Below are 6,029 nucleotides of genomic sequence, written 5' to 3'. Positions count from 1 at the left end.
CACACCCACAGCTTCCACACCTCCGGGCGAGGGTGAATTATCGTGCCCTGCGCCTGTGAGAGTAGGTCTGTCTTGATCGGTATCTCACATGGAGAGCCGTCGAAGAGCGAGACCAGGTCTGCGAACCATACTCTGCCCGGCCAGAACAGGGCTACTAACAACAAACGGACCCCGTCCCGGCGTACTCTCGCCAGAACTACCGGGAACAGAACAATAGGGGGAAAGGCGTACAGACGAAGCCTCGGCCAGGTCTGTACCATAGCGTCCAGTCCCAGAGGAACTGGATGAACTAGAGAGAACCAAAGGGGACATTGAGATGTCTCTTGAGTCACAAAAAGGTCTACTTGAGCCCTGCCAAAAATTCTCCATATCTGCTTCACCACCTCTGGGTGAAGCCTCCATTCCCTGGGCCTCGGCCCCTGCCTCGACAGTATGTCTGCTCCCATATTTAGTTTCCCAGGAATATATACTGCTCTTAATGAGAGGAGTTTGCTCTGGGACCACACCAGGATCTGGTGCGCCAGCTTGTACAAAGGGCGCGAACGCAGACCTCCCTGGTGGTTGATGTAAGAGACCACCGATGTGTTGTCGGTGCGCACCAACACATGGTGACCCCTTAGGTCTGGGAGGAAGTGCTTCAGTGCATGATAAACTGCTAGCATTTCTAGACAATTGATATGCCATGTTAGATGGCGACCGCTCCACAGACCACGAGAAGGGTGGCCACTCATTACTGCACCCCAGCCGGTGAGAGATGCGTCCGTCGCTACTATTACACGGCGACAAGGAGCTCCCAGCACCGGGCCCTGATTCAAGAACCAAGGTTTCTTCCACATGTCTAAGGCACGGAGGCAGCGCCGCATGACCTTGATAGTGCGAAGTAGATTGCCCCTCGGGGAAAATCCCTTGGTCTTGAGCCACCACTGTAGGGGTCTCATGTACAGCAGGCCAAGTGGTATCACGTTGGACGCAGCTGCCATCAGACCCAACAATCTCTGAAATTGTTTGACAGTAAGTGACTGGCCTTCTCTGACTCTCTCGACTGAGATGAGGATGGGCTCGATACGAGCAGGGGACAATCGTGCCTGCATCACGGTCGAATCCCATTCTACGCCTAGATAGGTGGTTCTCTGAATCGGAGAAAGTACACTCTTCTTGGCATTCAGTCTCAAACCCAGCTCCCCCATATGTGCGAGAACAACATCTCAATGCCGAGCCGCAACCTGCTCTGACTGAGCTAAAATCAACCAATCGTCGATATAGTTGAAAATGCGGATGCCCTGCATGCGCAGGGGGATCAGAGCCGCGTCTACACATTTTGTGAACGTGCGGGGTGAGAGTGCAAGGCCGAAGGGAAGTACTCGATAGTGGTAAGCTTCGCCCCCGAAAGCGAACCTCAGAAACTTCCTGTGTTGTGGAAGGATGGATATGTGGAAGTATGCATCTTTGATATCTATTGTGACAAACCAGTCCTCAGACCTGATCTGAGCTACAACATGCTTGATTGTGAGCATTTTGAACTTCAATCTCATAACTGAACGATTTAAGACCCTCAAGTCTATAATCAGACGCAACCCCCCATCCTTCTTTGGAACTATGAAATACCGGCTGTAAAATCCGGACTCCCTGTCTTGAGGAGGGACCACCTCGATGGCCTCCTTCTCTAATGGGGTTTTCACTTCCTGTTCCATAACCAGACCCTGCCTGGGGCCGACTATCGTCGGGATGACCCCGTTGAATATTGGCGGCGCAGAGCCGAACTGAATACGGTAGCCTTTTTCTACTGTGTGCAGGACCCATTGAGATACATTTGGCAGTAGTTTCCACGTTGCTAAATAATCTACTAAGGGAATCAGTCTCTCGAGACTGACCTCAAGAGGTGTAAGAGGCCCCCACAGGGGCGGCGAGCGTCTCAGCCCCGCTACGCGCACGGGCGGAGGATACTGAGACCGATGCTCGCTGGGGACCGCTGCGCCCTGGAACACTGGCAGGGTTGACAGATCGGCCCCCAGAGGGCGCTGAGGCAAGACGGGCACCGTGTACTGCGGTGTGTACCGCTCTACCCCAGCAGAGGCTGCCCTCTGAAACCCTGGGCTTTTGGCGTCAGGGTTTCTTGGCCGAGGACTTCTTAGCTTCTATGACTGCCCTAAGATCTTTAAGCTTAGAAGACCTCGGCCGAGAGCGTCGCTGGGACTCTGGTTCCGACGTGGAGGAGCACGAGAGGCGACGCTCTGTTTCTGGGCCTCGCGATACGAGGAGCTAGGGTGCGGCTGGTGCATCTCCCGCCCAGATGCCCCGAGAGAGCGACGAGGGAGGAACTTATGGAACGCTGCCGCTTGTTTTTGGGCATCCTGAAACCTGTCGTCGACAGAATTGACTGTGTCGCCAAACAGGCCAGTCGGCTGAATCGGGGCGTCCATGAGGCAGACCCTGTCCTCCTCTTTCATATCGGACAGGGTCAACCATAAGTGCCTCTCCGCGGCCACCATAGCTGCCATGGACCGCCCAATCGCTCAGGAGGTCTCCTTGGTAGCGCGGAGGGAGAGATCAGCGGTCCTTCTTAGCTCTGAAATATCATGGGACTTGATCTCCTCTCCCTCATCTAGCTCTTTAAGCAGGTCGGCTTGGTACGCCTGTAACACCGCCATGGTGTGCAGACACGCACCAGCCTGACCTGCAGGCGCATACCCTTTGCCCACCAAAGCTGATGTTGTTCTGAGTGGCTTTGAGGGCAATGCCGGGGCCTTCAGAGACGATGCCGCGCCGGGGGACAGATAGCTCGCGAGCATCTGTTCCACCCAGGGCATCGCTCTATAGCCATGCTCTCCCATCCCCACCACGTTGCCGTAGTAGTCGGACGAGGGGATGTAGAGGCGGGCTGAAAATGGGCGTTTCCATGACCTGGCGATCTCATCATGCAGGTCGGGAAAGAATGGAAGGCCCCGGCTGGGAGGTGCTTGCTTCGCTGCGGTTCGGTTGTTTTTTCGGCGGGCCACTCAATGCTTAGTTGGCCACCGCACGAGTAACCACCTCCAAGAGCTCCTCATATTGCGGCAAATGGGGTGGCGAATCCCTGTCGACAGACTCCACATCGACCTCCTCGGAGGAAGAGAGGCGGAGCGTCGATCCCTCTCCCTGGGTGGAAGGAACCGCAGAGCGTGCTTCCAACTCCAGAGATTGGGTGCCGGATCTGGCGGAAGTGGAAGGAGATAGGGACTGGCCCGTCTCCATTCCCTCCACCAAATCCACTTGCGAACCCCACGAGTGCAGCCGCCGTTCTGCCTCGGCAGAAGCGGGACCAGCACCGCAGGGAACGCTGGCGAAGGCCCCCTCCTCGAAGAGGGCCCTACGGGAACGAAGCAGCTGCACCGACATACGCTCACAGTGCGGACAGTCGGCCCCCTCGAGAGCCGACTCAGCGTGTTTCGCTCCCAGGCAATAGCCTTATACCACGCATAAGCTGTGTGTATCCCCACCCATTATATATCGCGGGCAGGGAGGAACACACAACCTATAACGTGATTTGGAATCACCTTCACTATGTTTTGATTTCACCTTGCTCTTCGGCATGTCTAGGAGCTCTAACTGGACAGACAACAGTAAATAAGACTCACAAGACAAACAAGTGACATTCACACACAGAGCGCTTGCTGAAAGACGCGAAGCTGACGCCAGCTGTGCGGTACGTGCTTTTATAGCTTCCTGGTCGCTTACTTCACCCCGCCTGTGACGTCACGCTCTTCCATTGGACTGATTACACACGATATTCAGAGTCACTCACGCTAAGCGCGTTCCCCAAAGCGCATTTGACGCAGCTCGAGTTCCTGAAGAGGAACAACATTGCACACACTCTTATTCTAACCATCCCCCCCTCTGACGTGACAGTTGTTTACATTAGATACTCTTTATATGAGGGAAGTTCTTTCAGTATTTTTATTTGTAAACTACGGTATATTACTGCACATCTCCTTTAAATTCAGCTGTGCATATGTGCTTTCTGCTGGGCTAAAAACACTGCTGTTTGTGCACTAGGCCAAGACAGAAAATGTGAGGTGACAGAGTGCATTGGCTGAGCTCAAATGAACCAACAGAAACCTGGGGGTGTCAGGAATGTATATGGCTCCTGTCCAAAAATCCTTCTCACTATGGACCGACTCTGGTTGTCTTAGAGAATATCTTTCAGAGACACTAAAATGTGTAGTGCATGAAAAGTTTTTTTTTTTTTTCACAAGATTTGTTTCACAGCTATTTATATGAAGAGTATTTATCAGACCATCCTTTGCTGGAGGTGGCACCATGCCCTGGAACTAAAGGAGCATCAATTTATTTGCTGGTGTTCCTAAAGCTTGCAAAAATCGAACACTTGCCCATTAGCTTTAAGATCAACATTCAATTGAATGTTGTCAGCAAGAAATTCTGCTGGGTTTGAAGCTGTGGAGAGATTATGTTTTTTTTAAAGTTACAGATGTGTCTCTCCAAGGCCCGAGTATTACTGAAAAACAGCCACATCCATGAGTCAAGAATGACAACATATTTTACTATCAGGGGCCGGAGCCCTTATTACTGTATGAAACAGTGGACCACACATTATGATTGCAAAAGCTCACATTTATTAAATGAACAATAACTGTGAAATATTCTTATTGTTGAAAAGGTTAGTTTATCTTTCCTGATAGATCTTATAAATTCTACTTCTCGGAGAGAAACAAACTACAGTTTATAATACATCATCTGAATAGTGCGTATTTGGAGAATGCTAACAAAGATATTCCCTACCAGCTATGCACTTACGTGAAGCCAAAAAAAATGGCTTAAAATTGGCCCATGCACAATTTTATGGCGGAAGGAAAACGGAGTTATCAAACAGATGTATTCAATGAGGGGTTCTGCATGTTGATACAACATATTGTGGATTAAACAGTTAAAAAATCTGAATAAAGCATTGACAATATAATTTTATATTGCGTGATTTAGGTTTAGGGTTAAAATGGGTCATGGATTTATGGAGAAGCGAGCTGACAACATCAGTGACAATCTGATGTAGGCAAGAGTGTAGTGATGGAAGTCAATCTCATGTTACAGCTACTGATGGGAGTGTGCAGAGTTTCAATAACGTCATCTTCTATCTTAAGCCGATGATGTCATGTCAGTTCCAAACTTGGCATAAAAATAGGTTCATGCCCACTTTTCTTACAAGAGCCTGAATGAGAGGCAGAGAGAGTCTGTGTTAAATATTCAACCCTCTTCCATTAGAATGAACTGCGAACATGGCTCACACTGTCAATTTCTTAAGACATTAAAGAATGAAGAAGGCTAGAAAGGAGATTAGATGGGACAAGAGAACGTGTGCATCAGATGGATGGCACATCTAGTTTTTAGATAAGCCATAATGTTAGTAGAGTTTCCATAATTCCTCAGTTCTGTATTCTCTTTCCCGTACCTCTTAAAAATTCTGAGGTCTCATTTTTTTTTATCACCAGTAGGGGAGCATCATTTTAAAACAAAGCAATAATCTTGGAAAGCAACCATATAACTCCTATTACTGCTGCTCTGAGATCAAGGATAAAAGTCTTCCCAAATCCAGAACATTATGGTCAATATCAATGTGTTGGGAACATTATGTTAACAAATCAGGAAATCTGTGCCAGGTGTGTGAGTTCTCAGTTAAATGCATTGTGTTTCAAGGCTTTTATAAGGTTTGGGCAAGAAAGGGGGAGTTGATTGGGTTGTTGAGGAGAAGGATGAAGGGGGCCAACCTTGGCAACCACAACGAGACTTCCCGAATATAACGTATGCTCTCCTCATTCATTCAAGCAATGAGGATACTGGAAAAAAATTAAGGGTTCTTTCTTTGTTGTCCAGCTGGTCCCTTACAAGGCATTTTTTGTCTTAAAATCAAATTGCTTTATTGCAATGCAGGGAGTACTTGAGTACGAGCACAAAACAGTAGGCAAATGTTATCAATATTGACATTCACCCTGGTGAACAACAGGTTGGCTGGGTGAAGTAAACTGCTCTGGTATGTGAGC

Source organism: Carassius carassius, chromosome 43, assembly GCF_963082965.1.
Source record: "Carassius carassius chromosome 43, fCarCar2.1, whole genome shotgun sequence".
Classification (NCBI taxonomy): domain Eukaryota; kingdom Metazoa; phylum Chordata; class Actinopteri; order Cypriniformes; family Cyprinidae; genus Carassius; species Carassius carassius.
This window is presented reverse-complemented; position numbering follows the sequence as displayed.